This window comes from Hypanus sabinus, chromosome 26, assembly GCF_030144855.1.
Source record: "Hypanus sabinus isolate sHypSab1 chromosome 26, sHypSab1.hap1, whole genome shotgun sequence".
Classification (NCBI taxonomy): domain Eukaryota; kingdom Metazoa; phylum Chordata; class Chondrichthyes; order Myliobatiformes; family Dasyatidae; genus Hypanus; species Hypanus sabinus.
The window spans coordinates 21,718,191-21,734,970 of NC_082731.1; positions in this window are offsets into that span (position 1 = coordinate 21,718,191).

The window sequence follows — 16,780 nt, forward strand, 5'->3', positions numbered from 1 at the left end:
AATGGTTCAATACGTTTCCGATATTCTCCCTGGAGTGGCAGATGATGGTGGTAGAAGAATAGAATTTTGTAAGTTCATCAGAAGATTAGAAAATAAAAAAAAATGTCGGAGAACATCTTATCCTTAGTTTTTTTTTTTGTGTTTTTATATCTGATATGAGATGGCATGCATTTAATGTGGGGCTGGATAATTATTATTATTATTATTAATTAAATATGTTTCTTGAGTACATTTCCCGCAGGGCACTGTTTGGGGTGGTGGTAGTGGTCTTCTGACAGACCATTAGCACGATCAAGACCAAAGACAACTCCTTCAGTTTCTACCCACGGACATCTTTTGATGGTGAGAAATACATTAAAGGTACATGACAACAACTCTCATAGACACGGGTCAGATCAGCAGTTCAGACCACGATTTATTTTATATGACGATGATGGTGATTATTGTTAATATTATTTTTTTTTTGCTTCAGTATCTCTGTATAAAACCTGTTCTGAGAAGAAAATAATAAAGAAAAAAGATTTGGTCGATAACTGGAAATATATACATAGAGCGAGTGTTAAATGCAATTGCACTGGACCCGTAATCAATATCTTCAGATCCCCTGCGATTGTGGGGGAATATAAAAGACACGGAATGACCCTGAATAATATCTCTACTTTAATATTCTCCAGCTGACCGAAACATAGCTGATAGATTAACCATTACTCTGGATCGTTTGAAAATTTGCATCATTCTCTCTCAAAATATATTACTCGTCGTTGGGGACAAATATGTTCCGTTTCTGTCCCTCTGCATTCTAATCTCGGACTTGAATTTCTGAGATTATTTATATCAACGCCTACCTCGAGACCATCTGTGATCACTACAAAAAAATACATTAGTAAGCCGATTATAAATTCTCACAAGTAACCAGGAATTTATTTTCCGAATTATTATCATACGCTTGTGCAACATTCACTCAGATTTCTTGAGCATTCACATCAATCTTTGCAAACATTGTCATTTAGCACTTGCAACCAACTGGATGTCAGATGACATTTTTTTTAACTGAAAGTTCAACAGAACTACGGAAACGTGAGCAATTCTGCAGTGTGGACAATGTGCTCATAATCCATAAAAAGCAAGTCCTCACCATATATCAACAAAAGCTCATGGATTGGAATGCTTTAATTTAGCGTAAGGCTGATCTATCTTGATGATATGGCATAGTAGCACACCAGACTGAACAACTTTCAATATTCTCCCATGACATGGCAGCGCACGTTCAATAGAAAGCATTATAACGCTAGTTCTACGTTGGGGGTCCATTCCCGCTGATGCCTGTTATGAGTTTTTACGTTCTCCACGTGGCCAATTAGTTTTCGTCGGGAATCTCGATTTCTTACATATTCTAAAGAATGGCGTGAAAAGCATATTATGTTCGCCCCGGGAATTATGCTACCCTTACGACTGCTCGAACAAGTAAAAATATGACTTTCAAACAGTAGGGCAGAATAAGGTCATGCGTCTCATCGACTCTTCTCCATATTTCTATCTTGGCTGATTTGTTAACACTTACGACCCTATTCCCATAACTTTTTTCACTGTAAACTTGGCGCCCTGATCAGACAGGTCTTCATTGAGACAGGCTATCTACTTGCAAATGTGTACTTGTAAACGTCATGCTGTCAATACTGAAAAAAAATTGGTACAGATGCTTCCATGGTAATGTCAGACAATATAATAAAGGTACAAGTGTAGGGAACATTTATTTAAAAAAAAATAGTTGAGTCTCTTGCTGAAAAAGAAGCTGAATGTCAGCATGCCTATGAGTGCGATAGAACAAATAATGACGCCAAAGGTAGATTTGATCGTAAAGAAAGCTTCTGGCCCATTGCATTTTATAAATCAAAATACTGATAGCAACAGATGGGATGTTGTCTGAAAGTTAGAGAGAGAAAAAAAAACAGCACTGGTGATGGTTAATCTGGATTATTGTCTGGAATTCTGTTCACCTATCTGCAGAAAAATGTGTAGATAAAGTTGAATCTGTGTAAAGAATAATTATAAGGGCATGCAGTATCTGAGGGATCCTAGTTATATGGACTGACGAAGTATTTTAGGACTTTTCCTTGGAACGGAGAAGAAAAATATAGAGATTTCATAGCGTTATATAGATTTATGAGAAGTGAGCACAGGGTACATGCAACAGTACTTTTACTGAGTTTATGTGGGACAAAAGATGGAGACAAAAAGTGAAAATGGAGCATGAAGGGAATCTTCTTCACTCCGAGCTGCGAGGGAATGTGGAAAGAGTTTCCAGCATAACTGGTGCATTCGAGCTCTATATTAACATGTAATCAAAGCTTGGATGGTACGTGGATGGGAGTGGTAGGGAGACAATGGCCCAGTTGCAGGTCAATTGGGGTAGGTCGTTTAAATAATCACAACATTGACCAGATGGTCTAAAGTACATGTTACTGTGCTGAGCTCCTCTATGACTTATGTCCGACTATCGTATTCATATAAACACACGTGTCCAAGCATTGCTTTCGATTCTGTATTTCCACACTGTAATCATTCTTTATTCAAGTAATATATCTATACACAGACTTAAGTTTTCATTTTTATTAAACTTGACAATGTTTCCCGACATGATATGAAATTTTGTTTTGGCTACATTTTACTCTGACTGAACTTTCAAATACATTCTCATTGATTGTCTTTCATTGGATTACAAACGACTTTCAAATATCATTTTAATTTCCAATAACAGCAACAAAGAGACATCACCCTCTTTTTGGTGACTTTCTTCCCCATTCTTTCTGTTTCCAGTCTAGTTTTAGACCTCAATAAATCTCAACAAACTAAGCCGCATATTTATACTGCTCTGTATTGGGATTCATTCCTTTTTATGCAAGTTAGTTCACTAAATACCAATTATATCCCAATCGTATGATGGAGTGCGAGTGGTATATTTATTGATCTTACGGCCCGTATAAATTACATAATATATGCCCTGTATGTTTCAGACATTTGCTGGAGTAACGGATTTTAATTATTTTGTTACATAAAACAAAATTATATTCAGAAAAATGCAGATGATCCCTATATCTATTACCCACCCATCCACTCCCCCACCCCAAACGTATTGCCTGCTTATCTGAGCAGGAGTTCGAATTTTAAAATGAATTTGATAATCAATGCTTATGAAAGCTTATTTGGCCTTTTTATTTATATTTTTTTTATATGCCGGAACGTCTGTCACTACCCATTTAATGACAAGTGACAGATGCCAGAGATTACCACAGTGGCTGCTCCCTTAACAATAAGTACTGCTGTTTGAGTACTATTTGAATAGACGGGCTACCTAGTGGGAGAAACAGTTTCCGCGCCTCTGGAACAGAGTTTACCCCTATAGCTCAGAAGAGTGGGGAAAGGAAGAGGATGGCAGCAGTGGTAGGCGATTCTGTAGTTACTGGATCAGACAGGCGATGCTGTGAGCTTCAGTACTTTGCCTCCCAGGTGCAAGAGTCTGAGATGTTTCAGATTGCGTCCACAATATCCTCAAGTAGAGAGGAGAACAACCAGAGGTCAAGATATATCTTTCTATCAACGACATCGGTAGGAAAATGGAGGAGGGGCTGAAAGCAGAGGATATGGAATTAGGAAGGAATTTGGGAAGCAAAACCTCAAAATAGTAACCTCAGGATAACTGCCTGTGCCGTATGGCAGTGACAACAGGCATAAAATGAGCTGTAGGATTAATGGGTGGCTTACGTTTTGGAACAGAGTATACAGAATCAAAATTATGAATCATTGGGACCTATTATGGAACTTTGTGATCTGTATGAAAATGACTGGTTGCAGTTGAATACCAAGGGTACCAATTTTCTGGCGGGGATGTCTGCAAAGGCTGTTGGGGAGAATTTATCTATAAATGCTGCGAGGTGAGAACCGACCTGAAGTATCTGAGGAAGAGGCGGTTGGCTCACAGATCGAGAAAGCTTTGAGACAGTGCGATGGTGAGAATAAGCAGGAGAGAGAGCAGGGATGGGACCCTGAGCGTTTGGTTCGGATGTATCTATTTTAATGCAATGAATATGGCGATGAATGTGGATGAGCATAGTGCGTGGATCAGTACCTGGAAATATAATGTTGTGGCCATTACAGAGGCTTACATGTCTTAGGGGCAGGAATGCTGACTTCGAGTGTCAGGCTTTAGATCTTTCAGAAAACACTGAGAGGGAGGGAAAAAGGTGGGGTGTGACACTGTTGATCAGAGATATTGTCATGGCTGCAGAAAAGGAGGAAGTTAGAGAGGGAGTATCTGCGGAGTATCTGTCGAAGGAAGTGAGGGTCAAGAATGGTTCAATATCATAACTGGGTGTTTTTGTAGACCAGCCAATCGTAACAGAGACATCGCGGAACAGAAAGAAGACAGATTTAGGAAAGGTATGATAATGACAGGATTGTTGTGATGGCAGATTTTAATTTCCCAAATATTGATTGGCATCACTTTCGAGCGAGGGCTGTAGAATGAGTGGAGATTGTTAGGTGTATTTCGCAAGGTGTTTTGTCACAAAATGTTGATAAACATAAATGAGGAGAGGCTGTATTTGATACGATATTGGAAAATTAACCAATTCAGGTTTCAGAACTCTGTGGGAGAGCATTTGGAGATAGTGCTCAGACTTCTATCTCCTTTGCTAAAGCATTGAAGAGAGATAGGAACAGACAAATTAGGATGGCGTTTAGTTGGTGTAAAGGGAATATGAGTATATCACGCAGGAACATGGAAGCATCAATTGGCAGCAAACTTTCCCAGGAAAACGGACGGATGAAATTTGCAAATGCTCAGCGTTTATCTACTTGGGATTCTGCATAGGTACTTTGGAAATAGACAGGCAAAGAGTGTTAGGGAACAGGGACCTTTGTGTAGAAATGTTGTATGTCTTCTCAAGAAGAAAATAAGAATTTACGAAAGGCTATATAAAAAAATGGCAGATTTACAGGTATAGAAGTTAGTTACGCTAGCAAAACGTAGCTTACGAATGTATTTAGGAGAACCAGAATTGGCTGTGGGACAGCTTTAGTCGGATTCACGAAAACCCCAAGGCATTCTACAAGTATCTGAAGAGCAAGAGGATAAGACTTCAGAGAATAAGAACACTGAAATATGATAGTGTAAAAGTGTGTATGGAACCACAAGAGATAGCAGAGGAACATACTGAATGCTTTGCTTCAATGTTCACTACGGAAAAGTATCTTGGCAATTTTACGGATGAGTTACAGCGAATTGAAAAAAAAAACTTGATCATATAGATAGTAAGGAAGCTGAGTTGTTGGAAAGCACCAAGCTGCATAGTTATTGGTACCGGACGAGACGTACCCCATATTCGGTGGGAAGCGAGGAAGAATATCGTTGAGCCACGGGCGATGATCTTTGCATAATCAATTAGGACTGGGGATTTTCGGGGGACTGCTGTGTTGCAGATGTTGTTCCCTTATTGAAGAAAATAAGTATTATTAGACCAGGAAATTATAGGCCATTCTGTCTGACTTTATTTATTGATATATGATTTGAAGGATACCGAGTGGTAGGATTTATGAACAATTGGAGAGACATAATATCATTAGCAATAATGTGCTGCAGTGCGTTGCTAAAGGCAGGTCGCACCTTACGAGACTTCCTGAATCTTATGAGGATATTTCCGAAGAGATTGATGAAGAGTATAGAGCCATAGATGTCGTATACATAGATTTCAGTAACGATTTTGACAAGAATCACCATGAAAGTGTTATTGAGAATTTAAGGAGGTATAGGTTCCGAAGGGACGTTTTATTTGGTCCAGAACAGGCTTACCCACAAAAGTGAACCAGTCGTTGTAGACAGGTCATATTTTGCATGGACGTCGGTGAACAGTGGTGTGACTCAGGGATATTTTCTTGGACCACTCCAATACTCTACGTGATTGTTTATAAATGACCTGCAGGAAAAGGTGGAGGGATGGGTTATTAAATCTGCTGATAACCCTACGACTGAGTTTTTTTTAGAAAGGTGAACGGCTGTCAGAATTTACAGAGGGAAATAGATATGATACAAAACTGGACTGAGAAATGTCAGATGATGTTCAACTCAGATAAATATGAGGTTCTTCAATTAGTTTAGTGAAATATTAGGCAGAATATAGACTCAATGATAGAACTCAAAGTAGGGAGAAGAATCAGAAGTTTCCTGAGGCTTGTGTCTATCGCACTCAAAGCTGTTGCGTAGGTTGACTCTGCGGCTAAGACGCCATACAGAGCATTGGCCTTCATCAATCGTGAGACTGAGATTAGGAGCCGAGAAGTAATGTTGTAGTTATATAGGTCTATGGTCAGACTCCCTGGAGATACTGTGCTCATTTCTGGTCAGCACACTACAGGAAGTGTGTATAAACCTTCGAAATGGTGCAGAGGAGTTTTGGAACGATGTTACCTGGATTGGGGAGCTTAGCTTATGGGAGTAGCCAGGTCAACTCGTCATTTTCTTTGGAGCGATGAAGTATGTGAGTTGACATGATAGATGTGTACAAGATTATGAGAGACATTGATCGTGCGGATAGTTAGATGCCCGTTTCCAAGACTGAAATAGCTTGCTCAAGAGGACGCATTTGCAAGTTTCATGGACGATATATAACGGAATGTCGGAGGGAATTTCCGCAGGGACTGGTAAGTGCGTGGAATGGACAGAGGGCGACAGTAGTCCAGGCTGTTACGAAAGTGTCGTTGAGAAGTTTCCTGGATCGGAATATGGACCACAGAAAAATAGCGAGCTCTGGGTAACCATGGTATTCTCTTAGATAAGGAGATGTTCGACGCAGCTTTAAGGGCCGAAGCGTCTGTTTTGTGTTCTAGGTGTTCTGTGTTGCTCTGCTTACATGTTACCCAATTCACTACAAGCATCCTGTTTCTCTCCTGGAAGCCTCTCTAAGGAGCGACGGGATGCATTGTCTCCTCCGTTATTCAGGGTTTACTGAAGAATCAAACATTCGAGCTTCGGTGTCTTCTACATTTGTTCGAAGGCGACGATACATGAGTGTACAGTGTCGCGATACATTGATTACAAAGGTTGTGGAACGTTGGTCCCTGTATCTCTAATGAATACTGTCTTCGCTCATGTTATTCTTGCCCCTATACATGCCTAATCACTTGTGGATTAATTCTGTTGAATACTAATCATTATCCGTGTTCATTACACATAAATCATTGAATATATTTACTTGATAATATTGCTTATTAACACAGACTCAAAGTATTCTTGATTCTTCTGTGTTTGCTTTCTGCCGGGATTGGACGGGATTTTCCTGCTTATGTCACAATTGTTCTCGTTGTTTTACAAACGTATTACCATTAGCTGTACCACAACGGTGTAAACGGTGCTAAAAGCATGATCAGTCTCTGGTTCTGTCATAAATCGCAAATATGCGAAGTTGTATTTTATTATGTACTCGCCTCGAGCCACATTACAACGCTCCAGCATTGATCTCGGTATATATGGTGCGCTATAAATGCATCCGTTGTCATGCTCTCGTCTGGCTGTCTGCCATTTCGCTGCTATCTCCTTGATTATGCATTGATACCAGTCGCTAGATTCCCAATTCCTGCTTGTTCAGTTAATTACAGCACACGTGCAGGATGGAGACTCAAACACGGGTCCCCAGTTCGTTGGTCGATTCATGTGAGTTAACCGCGATCCCTGATCACTTTGGACCTTTATTTCTAAGCTTAATTCCAGTCCTTGGATATTCCAGGAAAACCTCGTATCAGTGTCAAGTGTCCACTGGATATCTGTTCCACGTTCAGGACTTTGCAAGAACGTCTCAAAACTATCACCGTCTCATTGTTCAGAACTTTTTTTCGACCGTAGTAACTCCTTGTTACAGAAGGAACTGGGCAGGGATGAACACAGCAGACACGAACTTCCTGCAAGACCCTCGTCAGCCAAGGTACCCTATCGGGCCTGCACGACCAAATCCTCGGAGCTGTCAGGGAGAGATTTCGTGACCTGTCCTAGAGTGTAAAGAAGGTCAGTGAGCAGGTCAACAGAATATCCGGTCCTCTTACACCGTCCCTTCCTAGAACCCGATCTGACCAACCCGCACTGTCGGGAATCGAAACAGCAAGACAATTACCTGGAGAGTCACACGCACCGGAACCGGAACCCTATGCTGGGGACCTAGGGAAATGCCGGATTTCCATGCTACTAAGTTCCTTGTTTTTTGAACAACAGCCATGTACGTACACCACAAACAGATCAAAAATAGCGTATATCGCGGGGTTGTTGCGAAGGAATGCATTTGCATGAACCAACGCTATATTGGATAACCAGCCAGAAACCTTATTTTCTTTTCCCACCTTCAGCTCTGAAATGACGAAGGGTTTTGAACATCCTGTTCGTGGTATGTACGCCGTTATGCGCCGACTATCTCTCCCTCTGGGCTCACAAGGTGTATCAAAATTATCCGTATAGTTCCGGATACTAGCCCCAGATGCAGGGTGCAGTGACGAGGAACTCCAGGAAGTCTTTTGACAAGGTCTCTGTGACAGGATAATAGTCGATTTGTCGGCGAGGGATGATACAAACAGCTTGGAAACTTTAGACTCTTTATCAACTAGTCCGGATAACCGACTCCAGGAACGTCAGAGAGAGATAACCGGTCGCCCCATGTCTCGGGACATCCGCCGGCGCCTTTTATCATCTTTCACCTGTCTTAACCTCTTTCTCCTTTCCGCTCTTAGCAGAGATCCCGCTTCCTCCCTTCCCACTACCCTGGGGGAGTAAGTAATGCAGCTGGGAAGGAACCGTTTCTCTCCCACAGAGCGGCTCCGGAGATTTTACTATTGCGACCAGTCTGGACATTTTCCTGATACCTGTTTCCTTCGCCGAAAAGGGAAGGGTCACCTATAGAAAGGGTATCTTAGTGATCCAGACGTCTCTTCCTTCAGGACTCCAAACCCAGCTGTGTATTCGGGATACTGTGTACTATCACCTACAGGCCCTGGCTGTATCTGCCTTTGTGCAATCCTGTACCGACAGAAATCTCTTGGATGAAAACATAACCTCTTGGGCCGGAATTCCTAGGGACCCAGACGTAACACTCTGCAAACTGTGGGCTGGACGGTAGACTTGTGTCTCAAGTCATCCACGATATGCCACCCCAGACTTTGATTTTGTCTGGAAACAGTTGTGAACAGGTACAAATTAATCTAATCCATTCTCCTTAAATCCTAATCTTTCTGTGATACCCGTAGATGAGCCACCATAATCCCCATCTAGACTGGTCTACTGTCACTCCACCTGTATTCAGTCAGCCCTATCCCTTGAGGACGTTACGGCGAGGTCGCCTCTCTGGGAACATCAGACCCACCACCAACCCAGACCCCTGAATTGTCCACGGTTCCAGCAGAGGTTCTTTCCCTGGTAACACACCGAACATACGATTGTGCTATCGACCTTCTCCCTGGTCCTCGTTACCCACCAGTCGGTTATATACCTTGTCCCGGCCTGAGAGAGAGGTCATGCAGAAATACATTAGTGTCTCTCTCGCGGCGGGCATTATTCGGCCCTCAGCATCTCCCGTAGGTGCATGGTTCTTCTTTATGAGGAAGAAGGATGTGTTACTATATCGCTGCATCGATTACCCAGGCCTTATCAAAATAATCTCTGAAAAAAAGTACCCACTGCCGATTATAATTTCAGCGTTTGAACCACTTCAAGGAACCACCATCTTCTGGAACTTGGACCAACAAAGCGCCTGCCATTTGGTCAGAATAAGGGAGTGTGAAAAGTGGAAGACGGGCTAGAATACCCATCTAAGCCATTTCGAATACCAGGCCATGCCGTTTGTCTCACCAATGCCTCTGCCGTTTTACATACCCTGATTAACGATGTGTTGAGAGACTTTATTAAACGCGTTTTTTTCTGTCTATCTCGATGACATCCTCATTTCCAGCTGTATCCTGAAGCCTATTCAGCATGTACGTCAAGTCCAATAGAGGCTGTGGGAGAACAGGTTATTCATGATGGCTGAGAAGTGTGAATTCCACGTCCCCTCGGTCTGCGTATTAGGTTACATCATTGAGAGTGCGGGAGTGAGAGCAAATCCCGAGAAGATCTGGGCAGTGGCAGAGTGGCCCAGACCCTTGAACCGCAAGCAACTTCAACAATTTCTGGCGTTTGCAAACTCCGGTTTATCGTTGGTTTATCAGGGATTACAGTCGGATGTCAACGCCCCTTACCCGATTTACATCACTTACAACTTTTCTTTGGAAATCCGAGGCTCAGTCAGCAGTTTGTAAGCTCCAGAGGCGTTTCACGTCCGTTCCCAACCTGGCCCAAAAGGACCATCCTGTCTGTTCATTGTGGAAGTCGACTCTTTCGACTCCGGGCTCGGAGCGGTACTGACCCAAAGTTCAGAACCTGTTCAGAAACTTCATCCCTGTGCCTTCTTTTCTCGCTGGCTGCCCCCCTATGAACAAAATTCCGCTCCTGGCTGTCAAACTGGTGTTTGAAGAATGGAGGCACTATCTCGAGGGCGCGGAGCACCCGTTTATCGGCTGGACCAATCAGAAGAAACTCGGATATATCCAGAACGCCAAACGCCTGAACTGCCACCAAGGCCGTTGGGTATTATTTTCTGGCCGCTTCAGGTTTATTCTCACCTATTGTCCGGGGTTCAGGAATGGGAACCTGACGCGCTCGCTGTAAATACAATTCCGAGGAAATCCCTTCTAGCCCAGAGACCATCCTCCCACCAGCCTGTGTCGTGGCGGCCCTCATCTCGGAAATCGAGGCCATAGTAAAAGAGGCCTAACTGGCTGAACCTGACCCCGGCAACGGACACATCAATCGGCATTTTGTGTCCGATTCCGTTCGATCTCACGTTCCTCAGTCTTCTTTCGCCTCCTATCGCGGGAGTGATCAGACACTCTTTCTTCTAAAAAGACACTTTTTCTCGCCTTCCATGAACGGTCACACCCGTTCATTTGTCTCTGCATGTTCGGTCAGTGGCCGGTGAAGAGCCTCCAACCGGCCACCCGCTGGATTAATTCGTCCCGTTCGTCGCTAGTCGTCCCTAGTGGTCTTTGGTCTCACATAGCACTGGAGATTGTCACGGGACTACGCCTTTCACATCGGAAAACCGCCGTACTTACTCTGTTGGACCTCCTTAAACTCCCTTCTGCTGGGGACTGCAAACCTTCTCATGCATCACGACGCAGCAAAAGGCGGAGAAGGAAGAGGTAAAAGAAGCTCGTAGAGCAGTTGTTATTATTTTTAATTGATCAGGGCAAAGAGGCTAGACTGCGCAGTCGCGTGACGTAGTACGCCAAAGGATTAAAAAGGAAGACCGTCAATATAGCGGCCATTCTCGTAGCTGGATTTTTGCAGTGGTCTGGGGAAGTATGATTCGGCTTTGGCTCAATCAGGTTTCGGCGAGAACCGGCAGAGGCAAGGTTGAACGGGGCAGGACTGTGCAAGCGCGTGAAAGTCCGCCTCTGAGATCGGCAGGGGTATTTAAAAAGCGAGCAGAGTCTGAGTAAGAGCTTCACTCCAGGAGAGGTAAGGCGAGTAAGCTCATCTAATTAGCTTAGAAGTTGGTTATGGAGGCAGATGTTAGTGCAGTTGAGTGCTTCGTTTGCAGTATAATGGAGGTCAGGGCGAGCACCGCTATCCCTGATGACTACACTTGCAAAAGGTGCATCCAGCTGCAGCTCATAACAAAACGTGTTAGGGAACTGGAGCTGGAGCTAGATGAACTTCAGTTTATTCGGGAAGCAGAAGCAGTAATCGACAGGAGTTTTAGGGAGATACTCAACCCTTAGAGTCAGGAGAGAAGTAGTTAGGTGACAGCCAGGAGAGGAAGTAACAGCAGAGCACCCCTGTGGCCGTTCCCATCCACAATAAGTTTACCGTTTTGGATACTGTTGGTGGGGACGACCTACCACGGACAAATTGCAGTGGTTGTGTCGAGACTGGACCCTCAACTCAGAAGGGAAGGAGGGAAAAGAGGAGAACATTGGCGACAGGGGATTCAACAGTTAGGGGGACATATAGGAGGTTTTGTGGAAGAGATCGATAATCCCGGATTGTCTGTTGCGTCCCTGGAGCCTGCGTCCGCGATATGTCGGATCGAGTTCTCAGTATTCTCAAGAGGGAGGGTGAGCAGCCGGAAGTTGTGGTCCATGTAGAAGCAAATGACGTGGGTAGGAAGTGTGAGGAGGTCCTGAAAGGTGAGTTTATGGAACTAGGTGCCCAGCTAAAGGACAAGACCTACAGGCTAGAAATCTGAGGATTGCAACCAGGGCCAAGTGTAGGTATGTTTAGAAAGACAAAGATTGTGCAGATTAACACATGGCTGGAGATATGGTGCAGGAGGGAGCGCTTCAGATTTAGAGATATTCAGGCAGTTTTCCAAGGAATGTTGGACCTGTTCCGGTGGGTCGTTTTACATCTGAAGTAGAGGGGGACAAATATTCTTGAAGGTAGGTTTGCTAGGAATGTTTCCAGTGGATTTAAACTAGATACGAGCTGAGAGGGGAACGAGAGTGTAGTAGCAGATGTATACGAGAAGGAAGAAAAAGGAGACAGTAAATTTCTTTCTACTGTTAGAGATAAACAGAGAAAAAGTGGTGGAGAATTTCTTAAATGCATTTATTTTAATGCAATGAGCATTGTAAGAAAGGTGGATGAGCTTAGAGCATGGATTGATCCTTGAAAATATGGTATTGTAGCTATGTTAAACATGGTTGCAGGAGTGGTGTGTTTGGCAACTAAATATTCGTGGATTTTGTTGCTTCGGGTGTCATAGAATGGGAGGGACAAGAAGAAGAGGTGTTTCGATGCTTGTTAGATAAAATACTACGGCGGTGCTCTGGTAGGATAGATTCGAGAGGTCTTTTAGGGTGATTATTTCGCTGGAATTTTAGAATGAGGAATGTCTTGTAACACTTACAGTGGTGTATTATAGACTACCTAATGGACGGCGAGAATTGGAGGAGCAAATTCGTAGAGAGATAGCAGATATTTGTAGGAAACACAAGGTTGTGATTATGGAAGATTTTAATCTTCCAACATAGACTGGGAAGCCCATTTTGTAAAAGGTTCGGATTGATTGGAGTTGATGGAAAGTGTCCACTCTTCGGGTTTAGTGATCAGAATGCAATTAGATTCAATGTAATTATGGAAAAGGATAGAAGAGGACCCAGGGTAGAGATTTTTGATTGCAGAAAGGCAAACTTTGAGGAGAAGCGGAAGGAACTGAACGGAGAGTTTTGCGACAATTTTAATGGAAGGACGTTATAGAGAAATGGAGATCATTTAAAGGTGTAACTTTGAGGGTACAGAATCTTTATGTTCCTGTTAGGTTGAAATGAAAGGTTACAAGTTTGAGAGAACCATGGTTTTGAACGGATATTCGAAACTTGGTTAGGAAAAATCGAGATATCTATACTAAATATCGGCAGCATGGAGTAAATGATGTTCTCGACGAATATAAAAATATGTAAAAAGAATCTTAAGAAAGAAATTAGAAAAACTAAAAGAAGAGACGGGATTGCTTTGGCAAGTAAGGTGAAAATAAATCAGAAGGGTTTCTACAGTTATATTAATAGCAAAAGGAAAGTGAGGGATAACATTAGTCCTCAGAGAATCAGAGTGGACATCTATGTGCGGAATCGAAATAGATGGGGGAGTATTTGAACAATTTATTTTCTTCGGTATTTGTAAGGAAAAAGTTATTGAATTTTGTAAGTTAAGTGGAACACATAGGGAAGTTATGGAAAGTATGACGATTAACGAGGAGGAAGTATATGCACTTTTCTGGAATATAAAAGTGGATAAATCTCCGGATACTGACAGGATATTCCCTTGGAACTGGAGTGAAGTTATTGTGGATAAAGCAGGGTCTCTGACAGAAATATTTCAAATGTCATTAGAAACGGGGATGGTGCCGGAGGATTGGCTTATTGTTCATGTGGTTCCATTGTTTAAAAAGGATTCTAATAGAGAACCTAGCAATCATAGGCCTGTCGGTTTGACATCAGTTGTGGGTAAATTAATGGAAAGCATTCTTACATGTAGTATATATAGTATATCATATATATAATTATCTGGATAGAAAGTGTTTCATTGGGAACAGTCAAAGTGGATTTGTGCGTGGAAGGCAATGTTTTCAAATATTTTTGAATTTTTTGAAGAGGTTACGTTAATGATCTGGATGTCGGGGTGGTAAGTTGGATTAGTAAGTATGCATGTGGTGCTAAGGTAGGTGACGTTGTGGATAATGAAGTAAATTTTCAAATATTGCAGAGAGACTCCAGTTAGAATAGTGGGCTGAATGATGGCAGATGGAGGTGAAAGCTGATAAGTGTGAAGTGTTACATTTTGTTACGAATAATCCAAAAAGGACATACATGGTAAATGGTAGGGCATGGAAGAACTCAGTGGAACAGTGTGATTTAAGACTAATGGTGTATATTTCCCTCAAGCTGGAACCCAATGTGGATAGGGTTCTGAATAAAGCTTTTGGTATGTTCGCTTTTATAAATCAGAGTATTGAGTATAGGAGTTGAGATGTAATATTAAAATTGTTCAAGGCATTGCTAAGGCCGAATTTCGAGTATTGTGTATAGTACTGGTCACCGAATTATAGCAAAGATATCAACAAAATAGAGAGAGGAAAGAGAATATTTACTAGAATGTTACCTGGGTTCTTGCACCCAGGGAAATGGTGAACAATTCTGTTTTTGTTCTTTGGAGCGTAGAAGTTTGAGGAGGGTCTTGATTGAGCTATTTAAAATTATGAGATGAATAGATAGATTTGAAGTGGATAGGGTTTTTTTTTTCCATTAGGAGTGGAGTAGATTCAAACAAGAGGAGATGAACTGAGAGTTGAAGGGCAATCGTTTACGGGTAACACGAGTGTTATCTTCTTAACTCAGATAGTGGTAGCTATGTGTAATGAGCTTCCGGTCGAAGTCGCGGAGGCAGGTTCGATTCTGTTATTTTTTTAAAAAATGTATAGGCATTTGGATAGGAAAGGAATGTAGTGTTATGAGCTGAGAGCCGGTTGGTGGGGCTAGGTGGGAGTGTGCGTTCGGCACACACCAGAAGGGCCGAAAAGGCCTGTTTCCTTGCTGTAGTTGTTCTATGTTTATACGGTCTTCCACTTTCACGTAATTCCTTCAAAATTTATCTCCGACAGGGGTCCCCAATTAATTTCGCAATTCTGGAGTTCCTTTTGTTGGGCCGTGGGTACCTCAGTTATCCTGTCGTCCGTCTTTCATCCGCAGATGATCGGGTGAACGGAATGAGTCAACCAGGCGAACAACCAGTTTTACTGGATCAACCCAAATGCGTGAATAGATTACGTCCACAATGGTCAGCACACCACCGGAAGATCTCCTTTTGACTGTTCTCTTGGTTACCAACCCACTCTGTTTCCTGCTCAGGAAGGGGATATTGCTGTGCCCTCTGTTCAGGCGCATTTCCACAGGTGCCGCAGAGTGTTGGAAGGCACACTCACGACCCTCCTCCGCTCAGCCGACCACAACCGGAGGATTGCCGGTCGCCATCGGATTCCTGTAAAAGAGTATCGACCTGGGCAGAAGCGGTGATTCTCGACTAAAGATATTCCTTCAAGAACGAGCACAAGAAGGTCGCCTGTCGCTTCCTTAGACATTTCCATATTACGAGCATTATCTCCACGGCGATTCGACTCAATCTGCCTATATCTATGCATATCCATCCTCCATTTCACGTTTTACTACCGGTTTCTGTCAGCTCCTTGTGTCCTACAACTGAACCTCCTACACCCACTCGGTTCATCGATGACCACCCGGCGTGCACTGTCCTGTGGTTGCTGGATGTGCGCTATCGGGTCACAGGCCTTCAGTAACTGATCGATTGGGAAGGATATGCCCAGGAGAAACGTTGCTGGATTCTCCGCTCCTTCATCCTGACCATTCCCTCATCCGTGATTTCCATCCTAAATTTCAATTGTTAGTTTCCGAATTGCACTAGCTTACTTAATTACTGCACACATGGTTTCCATCAGAGACTAGAGGATAAGACCGCTGGCGTCACAACCACGGGTCGCCAAGTTGTTGTTCGATTTCCGGTTGTTTACCCCCTTTACCGATTCCTTAGGACCGTTAGTTCTACGTTCAGCTCCCCTCTTTGGATATTCTACGAATACCTCGTCTCCGGGTCAAGTCTCCCCTTGTTATCTGTTCCACGTTAGCGACTGTGCAAGCACCTCTCAAACCTAACTCATTGTCTGGGCCCTGCACGTGGTTTCGGCCCTAGTCACTCCTAGCAACACACGTATTACCGAACACTCTGTATATATTGAATCTGTAATAAAATACGTCACTCTCCTTCAATCAATTAGGTCATGATTGAGAAGAAATTGGAAGATAACCGAATCTAATAGGACCGAAAATAAACGCATGGAAGGCATTAAAGAATGTCGTTAAATATATATATATATATTTGGGTGCATTTCCCCCCCACCTTGTCAAATGATAGAGAGATGCGTTGAGACATATAAAACCTAGAGCACAATACCGGCACGTCGGCCCACAATGCGCTGCTGAACAGGTCCATACCTTAGAACTAATTCAGCTTTAATCACAGCACTCTATTTTTGTAAGCTGTATATAGACATCCAGAAGTCTCCTAAAAGACTCTATCGCTTCTGTCGCCATCAGCACATTCCACGCACGCACCCTTCTTTGCGCAAAATTCTTACTC